The sequence below is a fragment of the Sander lucioperca genome, chromosome 10 (assembly GCF_008315115.2).
Source record: "Sander lucioperca isolate FBNREF2018 chromosome 10, SLUC_FBN_1.2, whole genome shotgun sequence".
Taxonomy (NCBI): domain Eukaryota; kingdom Metazoa; phylum Chordata; class Actinopteri; order Perciformes; family Percidae; genus Sander; species Sander lucioperca.
In genome coordinates, this window is record NC_050182.1 from 7,594,020 (window position 1) to 7,612,687 (window position 18,668).

At 44.3% G+C, this 18,668-nt stretch overlaps 22 non-coding genes across 22 annotated transcripts; all 22 read left to right on the plus strand.

The window, feature by feature from the left end:
- The first annotated feature begins 56 nt into the window (after positions 1-56).
- On the plus strand, positions 57-145 carry trnay-gua. Its single transcript is given in 2 exon segments — positions 57-93; positions 110-145. It is a non-coding gene; the product is annotated as a tRNA-Tyr (tRNA).
- An 836-nt stretch (positions 146-981) lies between these two features.
- Positions 982-1,070, plus strand: trnay-gua. The gene is given in 2 exon segments: positions 982-1,018; positions 1,035-1,070. It is a non-coding gene; the product is annotated as a tRNA-Tyr (tRNA).
- A 247-nt stretch (positions 1,071-1,317) lies between these two features.
- trnay-gua lies at positions 1,318-1,406 on the plus strand. Its single transcript is given in 2 exon segments — positions 1,318-1,354; positions 1,371-1,406. It is a non-coding gene; the product is annotated as a tRNA-Tyr (tRNA).
- Positions 1,407-2,834: 1,428 nt separating this feature from the next.
- Positions 2,835-2,923, plus strand: trnay-gua. Its single transcript is given in 2 exon segments — positions 2,835-2,871; positions 2,888-2,923. It is a non-coding gene; the product is annotated as a tRNA-Tyr (tRNA).
- A 247-nt stretch (positions 2,924-3,170) lies between these two features.
- On the plus strand, positions 3,171-3,259 carry trnay-gua. Its single transcript is given in 2 exon segments — positions 3,171-3,207; positions 3,224-3,259. It is a non-coding gene; the product is annotated as a tRNA-Tyr (tRNA).
- Positions 3,260-4,685: 1,426 nt separating this feature from the next.
- Positions 4,686-4,774, plus strand: trnay-gua. The gene is given in 2 exon segments: positions 4,686-4,722; positions 4,739-4,774. It is a non-coding gene; the product is annotated as a tRNA-Tyr (tRNA).
- A 247-nt stretch (positions 4,775-5,021) lies between these two features.
- On the plus strand, positions 5,022-5,110 carry trnay-gua. The gene is given in 2 exon segments: positions 5,022-5,058; positions 5,075-5,110. It is a non-coding gene; the product is annotated as a tRNA-Tyr (tRNA).
- A 1,425-nt stretch (positions 5,111-6,535) lies between these two features.
- trnay-gua lies at positions 6,536-6,624 on the plus strand. The gene is given in 2 exon segments: positions 6,536-6,572; positions 6,589-6,624. It is a non-coding gene; the product is annotated as a tRNA-Tyr (tRNA).
- An 836-nt stretch (positions 6,625-7,460) lies between these two features.
- On the plus strand, positions 7,461-7,549 carry trnay-gua. The gene is given in 2 exon segments: positions 7,461-7,497; positions 7,514-7,549. It is a non-coding gene; the product is annotated as a tRNA-Tyr (tRNA).
- Positions 7,550-7,796: 247 nt separating this feature from the next.
- On the plus strand, positions 7,797-7,885 carry trnay-gua. Its single transcript is given in 2 exon segments — positions 7,797-7,833; positions 7,850-7,885. It is a non-coding gene; the product is annotated as a tRNA-Tyr (tRNA).
- Positions 7,886-9,311: 1,426 nt separating this feature from the next.
- trnay-gua lies at positions 9,312-9,400 on the plus strand. Its single transcript is given in 2 exon segments — positions 9,312-9,348; positions 9,365-9,400. It is a non-coding gene; the product is annotated as a tRNA-Tyr (tRNA).
- Positions 9,401-9,647: 247 nt separating this feature from the next.
- Positions 9,648-9,736, plus strand: trnay-gua. Its single transcript is given in 2 exon segments — positions 9,648-9,684; positions 9,701-9,736. It is a non-coding gene; the product is annotated as a tRNA-Tyr (tRNA).
- Positions 9,737-11,163: 1,427 nt separating this feature from the next.
- Positions 11,164-11,252, plus strand: trnay-gua. Its single transcript is given in 2 exon segments — positions 11,164-11,200; positions 11,217-11,252. It is a non-coding gene; the product is annotated as a tRNA-Tyr (tRNA).
- A 247-nt stretch (positions 11,253-11,499) lies between these two features.
- Positions 11,500-11,588, plus strand: trnay-gua. The gene is given in 2 exon segments: positions 11,500-11,536; positions 11,553-11,588. It is a non-coding gene; the product is annotated as a tRNA-Tyr (tRNA).
- A 923-nt stretch (positions 11,589-12,511) lies between these two features.
- trnay-gua lies at positions 12,512-12,600 on the plus strand. Its single transcript is given in 2 exon segments — positions 12,512-12,548; positions 12,565-12,600. It is a non-coding gene; the product is annotated as a tRNA-Tyr (tRNA).
- An 836-nt stretch (positions 12,601-13,436) lies between these two features.
- On the plus strand, positions 13,437-13,525 carry trnay-gua. The gene is given in 2 exon segments: positions 13,437-13,473; positions 13,490-13,525. It is a non-coding gene; the product is annotated as a tRNA-Tyr (tRNA).
- A 247-nt stretch (positions 13,526-13,772) lies between these two features.
- Positions 13,773-13,861, plus strand: trnay-gua. The gene is given in 2 exon segments: positions 13,773-13,809; positions 13,826-13,861. It is a non-coding gene; the product is annotated as a tRNA-Tyr (tRNA).
- Positions 13,862-14,782: 921 nt separating this feature from the next.
- Positions 14,783-14,871, plus strand: trnay-gua. Its single transcript is given in 2 exon segments — positions 14,783-14,819; positions 14,836-14,871. It is a non-coding gene; the product is annotated as a tRNA-Tyr (tRNA).
- An 836-nt stretch (positions 14,872-15,707) lies between these two features.
- trnay-gua lies at positions 15,708-15,796 on the plus strand. The gene is given in 2 exon segments: positions 15,708-15,744; positions 15,761-15,796. It is a non-coding gene; the product is annotated as a tRNA-Tyr (tRNA).
- Positions 15,797-16,043: 247 nt separating this feature from the next.
- On the plus strand, positions 16,044-16,132 carry trnay-gua. The gene is given in 2 exon segments: positions 16,044-16,080; positions 16,097-16,132. It is a non-coding gene; the product is annotated as a tRNA-Tyr (tRNA).
- A 1,426-nt stretch (positions 16,133-17,558) lies between these two features.
- trnay-gua lies at positions 17,559-17,647 on the plus strand. The gene is given in 2 exon segments: positions 17,559-17,595; positions 17,612-17,647. It is a non-coding gene; the product is annotated as a tRNA-Tyr (tRNA).
- Positions 17,648-17,894: 247 nt separating this feature from the next.
- On the plus strand, positions 17,895-17,983 carry trnay-gua. The gene is given in 2 exon segments: positions 17,895-17,931; positions 17,948-17,983. It is a non-coding gene; the product is annotated as a tRNA-Tyr (tRNA).
- The last annotated feature ends 685 nt before the right edge of the window (positions 17,984-18,668 follow it).

Consider the following 18,668-nt stretch of genomic DNA (forward strand, 5'->3'; position numbering starts at 1 on the left):
CGGATGCTCTTGGGCATCAGGTTCGGCAGTTATCGTACCATTTCTGTGCTATCATCCCTTCGATAGCTCAGTTGGTAGAGCGGAGGACTGTAGATTGAAAATAGCAGACATCCTTAGGTAGCTGGTTCAACTCCGGCTCGAAGGAAGTAGTTTTCATTGTTGCAAATTGTGTTGCAGTGTTATAGAGATGGTGAGTGATGAAGCATCATTGGAAAGTTACTCTGTACCATTGTTTACTGAACATATCCATAGACTGACCTAGGTGGCTGTTTGTCACGTTCGAAACTTTGAAATAGTAGACGCTGTTGGCTAGTTGTGCTTCAGCTATGGAGGATACAGACGCTCTTGGGCATCAGGTTCGGCAGTTATAGTACCATTGTCGTGCTGTGTTCCCTTCGATAGCTCAGTTTGTAGAGCGGAAGACTGTAGGTTGAAAATAGCAGGCATCCTTTGGGTGCTGGTTCAATTCTGCCTTGAAGGAAGTAGTTTTTATTGTTGCAAATTGTGTGGCAGTGTTATAGAGATGGAGAGTGATGATGCGTCATTGGAAAGTTACTTTGTACCATTGTTTACTGAACATATCCGTAGACTAAGCTAGGTGGCTGTTTTTCAGCTAAAAGTACACCCGTTTTGTTTGGGTTCAAGCTGTTGGATATGCTACATGGCTGTGTCTGGTGTGTGGGTGCTGTGTATGTGTGTGTCCTTGCTCTTATAGAGATGGAAACGCAGTGCTATAGAAATGGAAAGTGTTGACGCGTTAATGGCCCATCCGGGCAAACAAAAGGATACAGACGCTTGGGGGGGGTCAGGTTTGGCAGTAATAGTACCCCTAATGTACCCGTCATCTCTAGTGTTGAGCTGTTTATCACGTTCAAAACTTTGTAATAGAACACGTTGACTAGTTCTGCTTCAGCTATGGAGGATACAGACGCTCTTGGGCATCAGGTTTGGCAGTTATCGTACCTTTATAGTGCTGTGTTCCCTTCGATAGCTCAGTTGGTAGAGCGGAGGACTGTAGGTTGAAAATAGCAGGCATCCTTAGGTCGCTGGTTCAACTCCGGCTCGAAGGAAGTAGTTTTCATTGTTGCAAATTGTTTGGCAGTGTTATAGAGATGGAGAGTGATGATGCGTCATTGGAAAGTTACTTTGTATCATTGTTTACTGAACATATCTGTTGACTAAGCTAGGTGGATGTTTGTCACGTTCAAAACTTTGTAATAGAAGACGCTGTTAACTAGTTCTGCTTCAGATATGGAGGATACGGATGCTCTTGGGCATCAGGTTCGGCAGTTATCGTACCATTTCTGTGCTGTGTTCCCTTTGATAGCTCAGTTGGTAGAGCGGAGGACTGTAGGTTGAAAATAGCAGGCATCCTTAGGTCGCTGGTTCAACTCCGGCTCGAAGGAAGTAGTTTTTATTGTTGCAAATTGTGTGGCAGTGTTATAGAGATGGAGAGTGATGATGCGTCATTGGAAAGTTACTTTGTACCACTGTTTACTGAACATATATACGTAGACTAACATAGGAGGCTGTTTTTCAGCTAAAAGTACACCCGTTTTGTTTGGGTTCAAGCTGTTGGATATGCTACATGGCTGTGTCTGGTGTGTGGGTGCTGTGTATGTGTGTGTCCTTGCTCTTATAGAGATGGAAACGCAGTGCTATAGAAATGGAAAGTGTTGACGCGTTAATGGCCCATCAGCGCAAACAAAAGGATACAGACGCTTGGGGGGGGTCAGGTTTGGCAGTAATAGTACCCCTAATGTACCCGTCATCTCTAGTGTTGAGCTGTTTATCACGTTCAAAACTTGGTAATAGAACACGTTGACTAGTTCTGCTTCAGCTATGGAGGATACAGACACTCTTAGGCATCAGGTTCGGCAGTTATCGTACCATTTTTCTGCTGTGTTCCCTTCGATAGCTCAGTTGGTAGAGCGGAAGACTGTAGGTTGAAAATAGCAGACATCCTTAGGTAGCTGGTTCAACTCCGGCTCGAAGGAAGTAGTTTTCATTGTTGCAAATTGTGTTGCAGTGTTATAGAGATGGTGAGTGATGAAGCGTCATTGGAAAGTTACTCTGTACCATTGTTTACTGAACATATCCATAGACTGACCTAGGTGGCTGTTTGTCACGTTCGAAACTTTGAAATAGTAGACGCTGTTGGCTAGTTGTGCTTCAGCTATGGAGGATACAGACGCTCTTGGGCATCAGGTTCGGCAGTTATAGTACCATTGTCGTGCTGTGTTCCCTTCGATAGCTCAGTTTGTAGAGCGGAAGACTGTAGGTTGAAAATAGCAGACATCCTTAGGTCGCTGGTTCAACTCCGGCTCGAAGGAAGTAGTTTTCATTGTTGCAAATTGTGTTGCAGTGTTATAGAGATGGTGAGTGATGAAGCGTCATTGGAAAGTTACTTTGTACCATTGTTTACTGAACATATCCGTAGACTAAGCTAGGTGGCTGTTTTTCAGCTAAAAGTACACCCGTTTTGTTTGGGTTCAAGCTGTTGGATATGCTACATGGCTGTGTCTGGTGTGTGGGTGCTGTGTATGTGTGTGTCCTTGCTCTTATAGAGATGGAAACGCAGTGCTATAGAAATGGAAAGTGTTGACGCGTTAATGGCCCATCAGCGCAAACAAAAGGATACAGACGCTTGGGGGGGGGTCAGGTTTGGCAGTAATAGTACCCCTAATGTACCCGTCAGCTCTAGTGTTGAGCTGTTTATCACGTTCAAAACTTTGTAATAGAACACGTTGACTAGTTCTGCTTCAGCTATGGAGGATACAGACGCTCTTGGGCATCAGGTTTGGCAGTTATCGTACCTTTATAGTGCTGTGTTCCCTTCGATAGCTCAGTTGGTAGAGCGGAGGACTGTAGGTTGAAAATAGCAGGCATCCTTAGGTCGCTGGTTCAACTCCGGCTCGAAGGAAGTAGTTTTCATTGTTGCAAATTGTTTGGCAGTGTTATAGAGATGGAGAGTGATGATGCGTCATTGGAAAGTTACTTTGTATCATTGTTTACTGAACATATCTGTTGACTAAGCTAGGTGGATGTTTGTCACGTTCAAAACTTTGTAATAGAAGACGCTGTTAACTAGTTCTGCTTCAGATATGGAGGATACGGATGCTCTTGGGCATCAGGTTCGGCAGTTATCGTACCATTTCTGTGCTGTGTTCCCTTCGATAGCTCAGTTGGTAGAGCGGAGGACTGTAGGTTGAAAATAGCAGGCATCCTTAGGTCGCTGGTTCAACTCCGGCTCGAAGGAAGTAGTTTTCATTGTTGCAAATTGTGTGGCAGTGTTATAGAGATGGAGAGTGATGATGCGTCATTGGAAAGTTACTTTGTACCACTGTTTACTGAACATATATACGTAGACTAACATAGGAGGCTGTTTTTCAGCTAAAAGTACACCCGTTTTGTTTGGGTTCAAGCTGTTGGATATGCTACATGGCTGTGTCAGGTGTGTGGGTGCTGTGTATGTGTGTGTCCTTGCTCTTATAGAGATGGAAACGCAGTGCTATAGAAATGGAAAGTGTTGACGCGTTAATGGCCCATCAGCGCAAACAAAAGGATACAGACGCTTGGGGGGGTCAGGTTTGGCAGTAATAGTACCCCTAATGTACCCGTCAGCTCTAGTGTTGAGCTGTTTATCACGTTAAAAACTTTGTAATAGAACACGTTGACTAGTTCTGCTTCAGCTATGGAGGATACAGACACTCTTAGGCATCAGGTTCGGCAGTTATCGTACCATTTTTCTGCTGTGTTCCCTTCGATAGCTCAGTTGGTAGAGCGGAAGACTGTAGGTTGAAAATAGCAGACATCCTTAGGTAGCTGGTTCAACTCCGGCTCGAAGGAAGTAGTTTTCATTGTTGCAAATTGTGTTGCAGTGTTATAGAGATGGTGAGTGATGAAGCGTCATTGGAAAGTTACTCTGTACCATTGTTTACTGAACATATCCATAGACTGACCTAGGTGGCTGTTTGTCACGTTCGAAACTTTGAAATAGTAGACGCTGTTGGCTAGTTGTGCTTCAGCTATGGAGGATACAGACGCTCTTGGGCATCATGTTCGGCAGTTATAGTACCATTGTCGTGCTGTGTTCCCTTCGATAGCTCAGTTTGTAGAGCGGAAGACTGTAGGTTGAAAATAGCAGGCATCCTTTGGGTGCTGGTTCAATTCTGCCTTGAAGGAAGTAGTTTTTATTGTTGCAAATTGTGTGGCAGTGTTATAGAGATGGAGAGTGATGATGCGTCATTGGAAAGTTACTTTGTACCATTGTTTACTGAACATATCCGTAGACTAAGCTAGGTGGCTGTTTTTCAGCTAAAAGTACACCCGTTTTGTTTGGGTTCAAGCTGTTGGATATGCTACATGGCTGTGTCTGGTGTGTGGGTGCTGTGTATGTGTGTGTCCTTGCTCTTATAGAGATGGAAACGCAGTGCTATAGAAATGGAAAGTGTTGACGCGTTAATGGCCCATCAGCGCAAACAAAAGGATACAGACGCTTGGGGGGGGTCAGGTTTGGCAGTAATAGTACCCCTAATGTACCCGTCATCTCTAGTGTTGAGCTGTTTATCACGTTCAAAACTTTGTAATAGAACACGTTGACTAGTTCTGCTTCAGCTATGGAGGATACAGACGCTCTTGGGCATCAGGTTTGGCAGTTATCGTACCTTTATAGTGCTGTGTTCCCTTCGATAGCTCAGTTGGTAGAGCGGAGGACTGTAGGTTGAAAATAGCAGGCATCCTTAGGTCGCTGGTTCAACTCCGGCTCGAAGGAAGTAGTTTTCATTGTTGCAAATTGTTTGGCAGTGTTATAGAGATGGAGAGTGATGATGCGTCATTGGAAAGTTACTTTGTATCATTGTTTACTGAACATATCTGTTGACTAAGCTGGGTGGATGTTTGTCACGTTCAAAACTTTGTAATAGAAGACGCTGTTAACTAGTTCTGCTTCAGATATGGAGGATACGGATGCTCTTGGGCATCAGGTTCGGCAGTTATCGTACCATTTCTGTGCTGTGTTCCCTTCGATAGCTCAGTTGGTAGAGCGGAGGACTGTAGGTTGAAAATAGCAGGCATCCTTAGGTCGCTGGTTCAACTCCGGCTCGAAGGAAGTAGTTTTCATTGTTGCAAATTGTGTGGCAGTGTTATAGAGATGGAGAGTGATGATGCGTCATTGGAAAGTTACTTTGTACCACTGTTTACTGAACATATATACGTAGACTAACATAGGAGGCTGTTTTTCAGCTAAAAGTACACCCGTTTTGTTTGGGTTCAAGCTGTTGGATATGCTACATGGCTGTGTCTGGTGTGTGGGTGCTGTGTATGTGTGTGTCCTTGCTCTTATAGAGATGGAAACGCAGTGCTATAGAAATGGAAAGTGTTGACGCGTTAATGGCCCATCAGCGCAAACAAAAGGATACAGACGCTTGGGGGGGTCAGGTTTGGCAGTAATAGTACCCCTAATGTACCCGTCAGCTCTAGTGTTGAGCTGTTTATCACGTTAAAAACTTTGTAATAGAACACGTTGACTAGTTCTGCTTCAGCTATGGAGGATACAGACACTCTTAGGCATCAGGTTCGGCAGTTATCGTACCATTTTTCTGCTGTGTTCCCTTCGATAGCTCAGTTGGTAGAGCGGAAGACTGTAGGTTGAAAATAGCAGACATCCTTAGGTAGCTGGTTCAACTCCGGCTCGAAGGAAGTAGTTTTCATTGTTGCAAATTGTGTTGCAGTGTTATAGAGATGGTGAGTGATGAAGCGTCATTGGAAAGTTACTCTGTACCATTGTTTACTGAACATATCCATAGACTGACCTAGGTGGCTGTTTGTCACGTTCGAAACTTTGAAATAGTAGACGCTGTTGGCTAGTTGTGCTTCAGCTATGGAGGATACAGACGCTCTTGGGCATCATGTTCGGCAGTTATAGTACCATTGTCGTGCTGTGTTCCCTTCGATAGCTCAGTTTGTAGAGCGGAAGACTGTAGGTTGAAAATAGCAGGCATCCTTTGGGTGCTGGTTCAATTCTGCCTTGAAGGAAGTAGTTTTTATTGTTGCAAATTGTGTGGCAGTGTTATAGAGATGGAGAGTGATGATGCGTCATTGGAAAGTTACTTTGTACCATTGTTTACTGAACATATCCGTAGACTAAGCTAGGTGGCTGTTTTTCAGCTAAAAGTACACCCGTTTTGTTTGGGTTCAAGCTGTTGGATATGCTACATGGCTGTGTCTGGTGTGTGGGTGCTGTGTATGTGTGTGTCCTTGCTCTTATAGAGATGGAAACGCAGTGCTATAGAAATGGAAAGTGTTGACGCGTTAATGGCCCATCAGCGCAAACAAAAGGATACAGACGCTTGGGGGGGTCAGGTTTGGCAGTAATAGTACCCCTAATGTACCCGTCAGCTCTAGTGTTGAGCTGTTTATCACGTTAAAAACTTTGTAATAGAACACGTTGACTAGTTCTGCTTCAGCTATGGAGGATACAGACGCTCTTAGGCATCAGGTTCGGCAGTTATCGTACCATTTTTCTGCTGTGTTCCCTTCGATAGCTCAGTTGGTAGAGCGGAGGACTGTAGGTTGAAAATAGCAGGCATCCTTAGGTCGCTGGTTCAACTCCGGCTCGAAGGAAGTAGTTTTCATTGTTGCAAATTGTGTGGCAGTGTTATAGAGATGGAGAGTGATGATGCGTCATTGGAAAGTTACTTTGTACCACTGTTTACTGAACATATCCATAGACTGACCTAGGTGGCTGTTTGTCACGTTCGAAACTTTGAAATAGTAGACGCTGTTGGCTAGTTGTGCTTCAGCTATGGAGGATACAGACGCTCTTGGGCATCAGGTTCGGCAGTTATAGTACCATTGTCGTGCTGTGTTCCCTTCGATAGCTCAGTTTGTAGAGCGGAGGACTGTAGGTTGAAAATAGCAGGCATCCTTTGGGTGCTGGTTCAATTCTGCCTTGAAGGAAGTAGTTTTTATTGTTGCAAATTGTGTGGCAGTGTTATAGAGATGGAGAGTGATGATGCGTCATTGGAAAGTTACTTTGTACCATTGTTTACTGAACATATCCGTAGACTAAGCTAGGTGGCTGTTTTTCAGCTAAAAGTACACCCGTTTTGTTTGGGTTCAAGCTGTTGGATATGCTACATGGCTGTGTCTGGTGTGTGGGTGCTGTGTATGTGTGTGTCCTTGCTCTTATAGAGATGGAAACGCAGTGCTATAGAAATGGAAAGTGTTGACGCGTTAATGGCCCATCAGCGCAAACAAAAGGATACAGACGCTTGGGGGGGGTCAGGTTTGGCAGTAATAGTACCCCTAATGTACCCGTCATCTCTAGTGTTGAGCTGTTTATCACGTTCAAAACTTTGTAATAGAACACGTTGACTAGTTCTGCTTCAGCTATGGAGGATACAGACGCTCTTGGGCATCAGGTTTGGCAGTTATCGTACCTTTATAGTGCTGTGTTCCCTTCGATAGCTCAGTTGGTAGAGCGGAGGACTGTAGGTTGAAAATAGCAGGCATCCTTAGGTCGCTGGTTCAACTCCGGCTCGAAGGAAGTAGTTTTCATTGTTGCAAATTGTTTGGCAGTGTTATAGAGATGGAGAGTGATGATGCGTCATTGGAAAGTTACTTTGTATCATTGTTTACTGAACATATCTGTTGACTAAGCTAGGTGGATGTTTGTCACGTTCAAAACTTTGTAATAGAAGACGCTGTTAACTAGTTCTGCTTCAGATATGGAGGATACGGATGCTCTTGGGCATCAGGTTCGGCAGTTATCGTACCATTTCTGCGCTGTGTTCCCTTCGATAGCTCAGTTGGTAGAGCGGAGGACTGTAGGTTGAAAATAGCAGGCATCCTTAGGTCGCTGGTTCAACTCCGGCTCGAAGGAAGTAGTTTTCATTGTTGCAAATTGTGTGGCAGTGTTATAGAGATGGAGAGTGATGATGCGTCATTGGAAAGTTACTTTGTACCACTGTTTACTGAACATATATACGTAGACTAACATAGGAGGCTGTTTTTCAGCTAAAAGTACACCCGTTTTGTTTGGGTTCAAGCTGTTGGATATGCTACATGGCTGTGTCTGGTGTGTGGGTGCTGTGTATGTGTGTGTCCTTGCTCTTATAGAGATGGAAACGCAGTGCTATAGAAATGGAAAGTGTTGACGCGTTAATGGCCCATCAGCGCAAACAAAAGGATACAGACGCTTGGGGGGGTCAGGTTTGGCAGTAATAGTACCCCTAATGTACCCGTCAGCTCTAGTGTTGAGCTGTTTATCACGTTAAAAACTTTGTAATAGAACACGTTGACTAGTTCTGCTTCAGCTATGGAGGATACAGACACTCTTAGGCATCAGGTTCGGCAGTTATCGTACCATTTTTCTGCTGTGTTCCCTTCGATAGCTCAGTTGGTAGAGCGGAAGACTGTAGGTTGAAAATGGCAGACATCCTTAGGTAGCTGGTTCAACTCCGGCTCGAAGGAAGTAGTTTTCATTGTTGCAAATTGTGTTGCAGTGTTATAGAGATGGTGAGTGATGAAGCGTCATTGGAAAGTTACTCTGTACCATTGTTTACTGAACATATCCATAGACTGACCTAGGTGGCTGTTTGTCACGTTCGAAACTTTGAAATAGTAGACGCTGTTGGCTAGTTGTGCTTCAGCTATGGAGGATACAGACGCTCTTGGGCATCAGGTTCGGCAGTTATAGTACCATTGTCGTGCTGTGTACCCTTCGATAGCTCAGTTTGTAGAGCGGAAGACTGTAGGTTGAAAATAGCAGGCATCCTTTGGGTGCTGGTTCAATTCTGCCTTGAAGGAAGTAGTTTTTATTGTTGCAAATTGTGTGGCAGTGTTATAGAGATGGAGAGTGATGATGCGTCATTGGAAAGTTACTTTGTACCATTGTTTACTGAACATATCCGTAGACTAAGCTAGGTGGCTGTTTTTCAGCTAAAAGTACACCCGTTTTGTTTGGGTTCAAGCTGTTGGATATGCTACATGGCTGTGTCTGGTGTGTGGGTGCTGTGTATGTGTGTGTCCTTGCTCTTATAGAGATGGAAACGCAGTGCTATAGAAATGGAAAGTGTTGACGCGTTAATGGCCCATCAGCGCAAACAAAAGGATACAGACGCTTGGGGGGGGTCAGGTTTGGCAGTAATAGTACCCCTAATGTACCCGTCATCTCTAGTGTTGAGCTGTTTATCACGTTCAAAACTTTGTAATAGAACACGTTGACTAGTTCTGCTTCAGCTATGGAGGATACAGACGCTCTTGGGCATCAGGTTTGGCAGTTATCGTACCTTTATAGTGCTGTGTTCCCTTCGATAGCTCAGTTGGTAGAGCGGAGGACTGTAGGTTGAAAATAGCAGGCATCCTTAGGTCGCTGGTTCAACTCCGGCTCGAAGGAAGTAGTTTTCATTGTTGCAAATTGTTTGGCAGTGTTATAGAGATGGAGAGTGATGATGCGTCATTGGAAAGTTACTTTGTATCATTGTTTACTGAACATATCTGTTGACTAAGCTAGGTGGATGTTTGTCACGTTCAAAACTTTGTAATAGAAGACGCTGTTAACTAGTTCTGCTTCAGATATGGAGGATACGGATGCTCTTGGGCATCAGGTTCGGCAGTTATCGTACCATTTCTGCGCTGTGTTCCCTTCGATAGCTCAGTTGGTAGAGCGGAGGACTGTAGGTTGAAAATAGCAGGCATCCTTAGGTCGCTGGTTCAACTCCGGCTCGAAGGAAGTAGTTTTCATTGTTGCAAATTGTGTGGCAGTGTTATAGAGATGGAGAGTGATGATGCGTCATTGGAAAGTTACTTTGTACCACTGTTTACTGAACATATATACGTAGACTAACATAGGAGGCTGTTTTTCAGCTAAAAGTACACCCGTTTTGTTTGGGTTCAAGCTGTTGGATATGCTACATGGCTGTGTCTGGTGTGTGGGTGCTGTGTATGTGTGTGTCCTTGCTCTTATAGAGATGGAAACGCAGTGCTATAGAAATGGAAAGTGTTGACGCGTTAATGGCCCATCAGCGCAAACAAAAGGATACAGACGCTTGGGGGGGTCAGGTTTGGCAGTAATAGTACCCCTAATGTACCCGTCAGCTCTAGTGTTGAGCTGTTTATCACGTTCAAAACTTTGTAATAGAACACGTTGACTAGTTCTGCTTCAGCTATGGAGGATACAGACACTCTTAGGCATCAGGTTCGGCAGTTATCGTACCATTTTTCTGCTGTGTTCCCTTCGATAGCTCAGTTGGTAGAGCGGAAGACTGTAGGTTGAAAATAGCAGACATCCTTAGGTAGCTGGTTCAACTCCGGCTCGAAGGAAGTAGTTTTCATTGTTGCAAATTGTGTTGCAGTGTTATAGAGATGGTGAGTGATGAAGCGTCATTGGAAAGTTACTCTGTACCATTGTTTACTGAACATATCCATAGACTGACCTAGGTGGCTGTTTGTCACGTTCGAAACTTTGAAATAGTAGACGCTGTTGGCTAGTTGTGCTTCAGCTATGGAGGATACAGACGCTCTTGGGCATCAGGTTCGGCAGTTATAGTACCATTGTCGTGCTGTGTTCCCTTCGATAGCTCAGTTTGTAGAGCGGAAGACTGTAGGTTGAAAATAGCAGGCATCCTTTGGGTGCTGGTTCAATTCTGCCTTGAAGGAAGTAGTTTTTATTGTTGCAAATTGTGTGGCAGTGTTATAGAGATGGAGAGTGATGATGCGTCATTGGAAAGTTACTTTGTACCATTGTTTACTGAACATATCCGTAGACTAAGCTAGGTGGCTGTTTTTCAGCTAAAAGTACACCCGTTTTGTTTGGGTTCAAGCTGTTGGATATGCTACATGGCTGTGTCTGGTGTGTGGGTGCTGTGTATGTGTGTGTCCTTGCTCTTATAGAGATGGAAACGCAGTGCTATAGAAATGGAAAGTGTTGACGCGTTAATGGCCCATCAGCGCAAACAAAAGGATACAGACGCTTGGGGGGGGGTCAGGTTTGGCAGTAATAGTACCCCTAATGTACCCGTCATCTCTAGTGTTGAGCTGTTTATCACGTTCAAAACTTTGTAATAGAACACGTTGACTAGTTCTGCTTCAGCTATGGAGGATACAGACGCTCTTGGGCATCAGGTTTGGCAGTTATCGTACCTTTATAGTGCTGTGTTCCCTTCGATAGCTCAGTTGGTAGAGTGGAGGACTGTAGGTTGAAAATAGCAGGCATCCTTAGGTCGCTGGTTCAACTCCGGCTCGAAGGAAGTAGTTTTCATTGTTGCAAATTGTTTGGCAGTGTTATAGAGATGGAGAGTGATGATGCGTCATTGGAAAGTTACTTTGTATCATTGTTTACTGAACATATCTGTTGACTAAGCTAGGTGGATGTTTGTCACGTTCAAAACTTTGTAATAGAAGACGCTGTTAACTAGTTCTGCTTCAGATATGGAGGATACGGATGCTCTTGGGCATCAGGTTCGGCAGTTATCGTACCATTTCTGCGCTGTGTTCCCTTCGATAGCTCAGTTGGTAGAGCGGAGGACTGTAGGTTGAAAATAGCAGGCATCCTTAGGTCGCTGGTTCAACTCCGGCTCGAAGGAAGTAGTTTTCATTGTTGCAAATTGTGTGGCAGTGTTATAGAGATGGAGAGTGATGATGCGTCATTGGAAAGTTACTTTGTACCACTGTTTACTGAACATATATACGTAGACTAACATAGGAGGCTGTTTTTCAGCTAAAAGTACACCCGTTTTGTTTGGGTTCAAGCTGTTGGATATGCTACATGGCTGTGTCTGGTGTGTGGGTGCTGTGTATGTACGTTCAAAACTTTGTAATAGAAGACGCTGTTAACTAGTTCTGCTTCAGATATGGAGGATACGGATGCTCTTGGGCATCAGGTTCGGCAGTTATCGTACCATTTCTGTGCTGTGTTCCCTTCGATAGCTCAGTTGGTAGAGCGGAGGACTGTAGGTTGAAAATAGCAGGCATCCTTAGGTCGCTATTTCAACTCCGGCTCGAAGGAAGTAGTTTTCATTGTTGCAAATTGTGTGGCAGTGTTATAGAGATGGAGAGTGATGATGCGTCATTGGAAAGTTACTTTGTACCACTGTTTACTGAACATATATACATAGACTAACATAGGAGGCTGTTTTTCAGCTAAAAGTACACCCGTTTTGTTTGGGTTCAAGCTGTTGGATATGCTACATGGCTGTGTCTGGTGTGTGGGTGCTGTGTATGTGTGTGTCCTTGCTCTTATAGAGATGGAAACGCAGTGCTATAGAAATGGAAAGTGTTGACGCGTTAATGGCCCATCAGCGCAAACAAAAGGATACAGACGCTTGGGGGGGTCAGGTTTGGCAGTAATAGTACCCCTAATGTACCCGTCAGCTCTAGTGTTGAGCTGTTTATCACGTTAAAAACTTTGTAATAGAACACGTTGACTAGTTCTGCTTCAGCTATGGAGGATACAGACGCTCTTAGGCATCAGGTTCGGCAGTTATCGTACCATTTTTCTGCTGTGTTCCCTTCGATAGCTCAGTTGGTAGAGCGGAGGACTGTAGGTTGAAAATAGCAGGCATCCTTAGGTTGCTGGTTCAACTCCGGCTCGAAGGAAGTAGTTTTCATTGTTGCAAATTGTGTGGCAGTGTTATAGAGATGGAGAGTGATGATGCGTCATTGGAAAGTTACTTTGTACCACTGTTTACTGAACATATCCATAGACTGACCTAGGTGGCTGTTTGTCACGTTCGAAACTTTGAAATAGTAGACGCTGTTGGCTAGTTGTGCTTCAGCTATGGAGGATACAGACGCTCTTGGGCATCAGGTTCGGCAGTTATAGTACCATTGTCGTGCTGTGTTCCCTTCGATAGCTCAGTTTGTAGAGCGGAGGACTGTAGGTTGAAAATAGCAGGCATCCTTTGGGTGCTGGTTCAATTCTGCCTTGAAGGAAGTAGTTTTTATTGTTGCAAATTGTGTGGCAGTGTTATAGAGATGGAGAGTGATGATGCGTCATTGGAAAGTTACTTTGTACCATTGTTTACTGAACATATCCGTAGACTAAGCTAGGTGGCTGTTTTTCAGCTAAAAGTACACCCGTTTTGTTTGGGTTCAAGCTGTTGGATATGCTACATGGCTGTGTCTGGTGTGTGGGTGCTGTGTATGTGTGTGTCCTTGCTCTTATAGAGATGGAAACGCAGTGCTATAGAAATGGAAAGTGTTGACGCGTTAATGGCCCATCAGCGCAAACAAAAGGATACAGACGCTTGGGGGGGGTCAGGTTTGGCAGTAATAGTACCCCTAATGTACCCGTCATCTCTAGTGTTGAGCTGTTTATCACGTTCAAAACTTTGTAATAGAACACGTTGACTAGTTCTGCTTCAGCTATGGAGGATACAGACGCTCTTGGGCATCAGGTTTGGCAGTTATCGTACCTTTATAGTGCTGTGTTCCCTTCGATAGCTCAGTTGGTAGAGCGGAGGACTGTAGGTTGAAAATAGCAGGCATCCTTAGGTCGCTGGTTCAACTCCGGCTCGAAGGAAGTAGTTTTCATTGTTGCAAATTGTTTGGCAGTGTTATAGAGATGGAGAGTGATGATGCGTCATTGGAAAGTTACTTTGTATCATTGTTTACTGAACATATCTGTTGACTAAGCTAGGTGGATGTTTGTCACGTTCAAAACTTTGTAATAGAAGACGCTGTTAACTAGTTCTGCTTCAGATATGGAGGATACGGATGCTCTTGGGCATCAGGTTCGGCAGTTATCGTACCATTTCTGCGCTGTGTTCCCTTCGATAGCTCAGTTGGTAGAGCGGAGGACTGTAGGTTGAAAATAGCAGGCATCCTTAGGTCGCTGGTTCAACTCCGGCTCGAAGGAAGTAGTTTTCATTGTTGCAAATTGTGTGGCAGTGTTATAGAGATGGAGAGTGATGATGCGTCATTGGAAAGTTACTTTGTACCACTGTTTACTGAACATATACGTAGACTAACATAGGAGGCTGTTTTTCAGCTAAAAGTACACCCGTTTTGTTTGGGTTCAAGCTGTTGGATATGCTACATGGCTGTGTCTGGTGTGTGGGTGCTGTGTATGTACGTTCAAAACTTTGTAATAGAAGACGCTGTTAACTAGTTCTGCTTCAGATATGGAGGATACGGATGCTCTTGGGCATCAGGTTCGGCAGTTATCGTACCATTTCTGTGCTGTGTTCCCTTCGATAGCTCAGTTGGTAGAGCGGAGGACTGTAGGTTGAAAATAGCAGGCATCCTTAGGTCGCTATTTCAACTCCGGCTCGAAGGAAGTAGTTTTCATTGTTGCAAATTGTGTGGCAGTGTTATAGAGATGGAGAGTGATGATGCGTCATTGGAAAGTTACTTTGTACCACTGTTTACTGAACATATATACATAGACTAACATAGGAGGCTGTTTTTCAGCTAAAAGTACACCCGTTTTGTTTGGGTTCAAGCTGTTGGATATGCTACATGGCTGTGTCTGGTGTGTGGGTGCTGTGTATGTGTGTGTCCTTGCTCTTATAGAGATGGAAACGCAGTGCTATAGAAATGGAAAGTGTTGACGCGTTAATGGCCCATCAGCGCAAACAAAAGGATACAGACGCTTGGGGGGGTCAGGTTTGGCAGTAATAGTACCCCTAATGTACCCGTCAGCTCTAGTGTTGAGCTGTTTATCACGTTAAAAACTTTGTAATAGAACACGTTGACTAGTTCTGCTTCAGCTATGGAGGATACAGACGCTCTTAGGCATCAGGTTCGGCAGTTATCGTACCATTTTTCTGCTGTGTTCCCTTCGATAGCTCAGTTGGTAGAGCGGAGGACTGTAGGTTGAAAATAGCAGGCATCCTTAGGTTGCTGGTTCAACTCCGGCTCGAAGGAAGTAGTTTTCATTGTTGCAAATTGTGTGGCAGTGTTATAGAGATGGAGAGTGATGATGCGTCATTGGAAAGTTACTTTGTACCACTGTTTACTGAACATATCCATAGACTGACCTAGGTGGCTGTTTGTCACGTTCGAAACTTTGAAATAGTAGACGCTGTTGGCTAGTTGTGCTTCAGCTATGGAGGATACAGACGCTCTTGGGCATCAGGTTCGGCAGTTATAGTACCATTGTCGTGCTGTGTTCCCTTCGATAGCTCAGTTTGTAGAGCGGAGGACTGTAGGTTGAAAATAGCAGGCATCCTTTGGGTGCTGGTTCAATTCTGCCTTGAAGGAAGTAGTTTTTATTGTTGCAAATTGTGTGGCAGTGTTATAGAGATGGAGAGTGATGATGCGTCATTGGAAAGTTACTTTGTACCATTGTTTACTGAACATATCCGTAGACTAAGCTAGGTGGCTGTTTTTCAGCTAAAAGTACACCCGTTTTGTTTGGGTTCAAGCTGTTGGATATGCTACATGGCTGTGTCTGGTGTGTGGGTGCTGTGTATGTGTGTGTCCTTGCTCTTATAGAGATGGAAACGCAGTGCTATAGAAATGGAAAGTGTTGACGCGTTAATGGCCCATCAGCGCAAACAAAAGGATACAGACGCTTGGGGGGGGTCAGGTTTGGCAGTAATAGTACCCCTAATGTACCCGTCATCTCTAGTGTTGAGCTGTTTATCACGTTCAAAACTTTGTAATAGAACACGTTGACTAGTTCTGCTTCAGCTATGGAGGATACAGACGCTCTTGGGCATCAGGTTTGGCAGTTATCGTACCTTTATAGTGCTGTGTTCCCTTCGATAGCTCAGTTGGTAGAGCGGAGGACTGTAGGTTGAAAATAGCAGGCATCCTTAGGTCGCTGGTTCAACTCCGGCTCGAAGGAAGTAGTTTTCATTGTTGCAAATTGTTTGGCAGTGTTATAGAGATGGAGAGTGATGATGCGTCATTGGAAAGTTACTTTGTATCATTGTTTACTGAACATATCTGTTGACTAAGCTAGGTGGATGTTTGTCACGTTCAAAACTTTGTAATAGAAGACGCTGTTAACTAGTTCTGCTTCAGATATGGAGGATACGGATGCTCTTGGGCATCAGGTTCGGCAGTTATCGTACCATTTCTGCGCTGTGTTCCCTTCGATAGCTCAGTTGGTAGAGCGGAGGACTGTAGGTTGAAAATAGCAGGCATCCTTAGGTCGCTGGTTCAACTCCGGCTCGAAGGAAGTAGTTTTCATTGTTGCAAATTGTGTGGCAGTGTTATAGAGATGGAGAGTGATGATGCGTCATTGGAAAGTTACTTTGTACCACTGTTTACTGAACATATATACGTAGACTAACATAGGAGGCTGTTTTTCAGCTAAAAGTACACCCGTTTTGTTTGGGTTCAAGCTGTTGGATATGCTACATGGCTGTGTCTGGTGTGTGGGTGCTGTGTATGTGTGTGTCCTTGCTCTTATAGAGATGGAAACGCAGTGCTATAGAAATGGAAAGTGTTGACGCGTTAATGGCCCATCAGCGCAAACAAAAGGATACAGACGCTTGGGGGGGTCAGGTTTGGCAGTAATAGTACCCCTAATGTACCCGTCAGCTCTAGTGTTGAGCTGTTTATCACGTTCAAAACTTTGTAATAGAACACGTTGACTAGTTCTGCTTCAGCTATGGAGGATACAGACACTCTTAGGCATCAGGTTCGGCAGTTATCGTACCATTTTTCTGCTGTGTTCCCTTCGATAGCTCAGTTGGTAGAGCGGAAGACTGTAGGTTGAAAATAGCAGACATCCTTAGGTAGCTGGTTCAACTCCGGCTCGAAGGAAGTAGTTTTCATTGTTGCAAATTGTGTTGCAGTGTTATAGAGATGGTGAGTGATGAAGCGTCATTGGAAAGTTACTCTGTACCATTGTTTACTGAACATATCCATAGACTGACCTAGGTGGCTGTTTGTCACGTTCGAAACTTTGAAATAGTAGACGCTGTTGGCTAGTTGTGCTTCAGCTATGGAGGATACAGACGCTCTTGGGCATCAGGTTCGGCAGTTATAGTACCATTGTCGTGCTGTGTTCCCTTCGATAGCTCAGTTTGTAGAGCGGAAGACTGTAGGTTGAAAATAGCAGGCATCCTTTGGGTGCTGGTTCAATTCTGCCTTGAAGGAAGTAGTTTTTATTGTTGCAAATTGTGTGGCAGTGTTATAGAGATGGAGAGTGATGATGCGTCATTGGAAAGTTACTTTGTACCATTGTTTACTGAACATATCCGTAGACTAAGCTAGGTGGCTGTTTTTCAGCTAAAAGTACACCCGTTTTGTTTGGGTTCAAGCTGTTGGATATGCTACATGGCTGTGTCTGGTGTGTGGGTGCTGTGTATGTGTGTGTCCTTGCTCTTATAGAGATGGAAACGCAGTGCTATAGAAATGGAAAGTGTTGACGCGTTAATGGCCCATCAGCGCAAACAAAAGGATACAGACGCTTGGGGGGGGTCAGGTTTGGCAGTAATAGTACCCCTAATGTACCCGTCATCTCTAGTGTTGAGCTGTTTATCACGTTCAAAACTTTGTAATAGAACACGTTGACTAGTTCTGCTTCAGCTATGGAGGATACAGACGCTCTTGGGCATCAGGTTTGGCAGTTATCGTACCTTTATAGTGCTGTGTTCCCTTCGATAGCTCAGTTGGTAGAGTGGAGGACTGTAGGTTGAAAATAGCAGGCATCCTTAGGTCGCTGGTTCAACTCCGGCTCGAAGGAAGTAGTTTTCATTGTTGCAAATTGTTTGGCAGTGTTATAGAGATGGAGAGTGATGATGCGTCATTGGAAAGTTACTTTGTATCATTGTTTACTGAACATATCTGTTGACTAAGCTAGGTGGATGTTTGTCACGTTCAAAACTTTGTAATAGAAGACGCTGTTAACTAGTTCTGCTTCAGATATGGAGGATACGGATGCTCTTGGGCATCAGGTTCGGCAGTTATCGTACCATTTCTGCGCTGTGTTCCCTTCGATAGCTCAGTTGGTAGAGCGGAGGACTGTAGGTTGAAAATAGCAGGCATCCTTAGGTCGCTGGTTCAACTCCGGCTCGAAGGAAGTAGTTTTCATTGTTGCAAATTGTGTGGCAGTGTTATAGAGATGGAGAGTGATGATGCGTCATTGGAAAGTTACTTTGTACCACTGTTTACTGAACATATACGTAGACTAACATAGGAGGCTGTTTTTCAGCTAAAAGTACACCCGTTTTGTTTGGGTTCAAGCTGTTGGATATGCTACATGGCTGTGTCTGGTGTGTGGGTGCTGTGTATGTACGTTCAAAACTTTGTAATAGAAGACGCTGTTAACTAGTTCTGCTTCAGATATGGAGGATACGGATGCTCTTGGGCATCAGGTTCGGCAGTTATCGTACCATTTCTGTGCTGTGTTCCCTTCGATAGCTCAGTTGGTAGAGCGGAGGACTGTAGGTTGAAAATAGCAGGCATCCTTAGGTCGCTATTTCAACTCCGGCTCGAAGGAAGTAGTTTTCATTGTTGCAAATTGTGTGGCAGTGTTATAGAGATGGAGAGTGATGATGCGTCATTGGAAAGTTACTTTGTACCACTGTTTACTGAACATATATACATAGACTAACATAGGAGGCTGTTTTTCAGCTAAAAGTACACCCGTTTTGTTTGGGTTCAAGCTGTTGGATATGCTACATGGCTGTGTCTGGTGTGTGGGTGCTGTGTATGTGTGTGTCCTTGCTCTTATAGAGATGGAAACGCAGTGCTATAGAAATGGA